The sequence below is a fragment of the Penaeus chinensis genome, chromosome 16, assembly GCF_019202785.1.
Source record: "Penaeus chinensis breed Huanghai No. 1 chromosome 16, ASM1920278v2, whole genome shotgun sequence".
NCBI lineage: Eukaryota > Metazoa > Arthropoda > Malacostraca > Decapoda > Penaeidae > Penaeus > Penaeus chinensis.
The window spans coordinates 20,436,121-20,437,621 of record NC_061834.1 but is presented as its reverse complement, the minus strand read 5'-3'; positions in this window follow the sequence as shown (position 1 = coordinate 20,437,621).

Sequence of the window (1,501 nt, the reverse complement as noted above, 5' to 3'; positions counted from 1 at the left end):
ACACACACACACAAACACACACATACACAAACACACGCACACGCACAAGCCCACACACACACACACACACACACGCACACACACACACACACACACACACACACAAACACACACATATATACATATATATATATATATATATATACATATATATATACATATGAACATATATATATATACATAAAAATAAATAAATATATATATACACATACATATATATGAGAGAGAGAGAGAGAATAGAGGGAAAAAAAGCTTGTAGTGAGAGAAAGAAAAATGCCAGCAGGTCATCCCCAGAGATTTAACATGATACACAGGATCTACGCGGCCGAGATACAGGAGGCCTATGCCTTCTTATTGTGGTCATTGTCCAACATTTATCACCGGTTGTTATTCCTCGATCGGCACAGACAGGCGTTCGCTGCTCCTCGGCCGTCATGCAACGCCCGCCCAAAGCGGTTTAACACTCCTCCTTCGCTGAAGTTTCCGGTTGGACTGAACTTGCAGAGATTTCACCAATATCTGCAGGTCTCTTTCTCTTAGTCTCGCTCTCTTTTTCCTTGTTTTCTCGTTATCTCTTTCTCTCACTTTCGTTAGCTTTTTCTCTTTCCCCTTCTCCCTCCTTTTCTGTTTGTCTGTTTATCTGTCTCTGTCTCTGCCTGTCTGTTTGCTTGTCTGTCTCTCTCTCTCTAGAAAAAGATAATCGAAGCGATCGTTTGCAAATGCATTTCAGAACTGAGTTTTACGAATAGTGAAAAGTCGTTGCGAATCGGCAGGTGCTCGCACGGCATCGGCATCTGGGAAGGAGACTGGACTGAGTGTTTGTTTCGTGTTTGCTTTCTCGTTTTCCTGTGTTCTCATTTCCTCTGCTGGAACGGCTGTCTCCCCCACCGGTGAGTTCGACCGCACCAGATGAAGACAAGCTCCTCTCTGAATGAGTCCAACCGAAAGGTGCAAACTAGGGCCATGGGTACCTCAGGGCAAGGAAGAGGGGGTGGCAGAAGTGGGTCGTAGGAACGGGTGTAGTAAGGCCTATTTTAGCACGTGGCGCTGGCCATGTCAGGCGAGTGCGAGTGTACTACGTACGGCTGGCACCTACACTGCCGCGCGTTCGAGAGATTTGAAAGTAAGTCACTGTGCCAGATTTATATTGTTTACCCGCAAGTTTCGTTCCAGGGTCGCGATGTCTCTTGTTGTGTAAGCCGAAGCATTAGAACCTCACGACCTCTTCCGGTCCGAGAGTAAACAGGCGGAGAAATGGTCACTAAAACAAATAAAACACAACGTCAGACTAGTGAATACTTTTGAAAACGTACACAATCGGGGAACTTATTATCAACTCTCGGTGCACGAGACCGTCAGATAAAGCTGGTAGGTTGCCTCGTGGCCGGCAGATGGCAGCACCGGCGCAGAGTCGGCCCTTATTGATTGTGAGGCATGCGTCCTGTGAACCTGCCTGTTCTCTGATCAATACCTGCTTATTCTTAGCTCTAGCCGCGCCGTA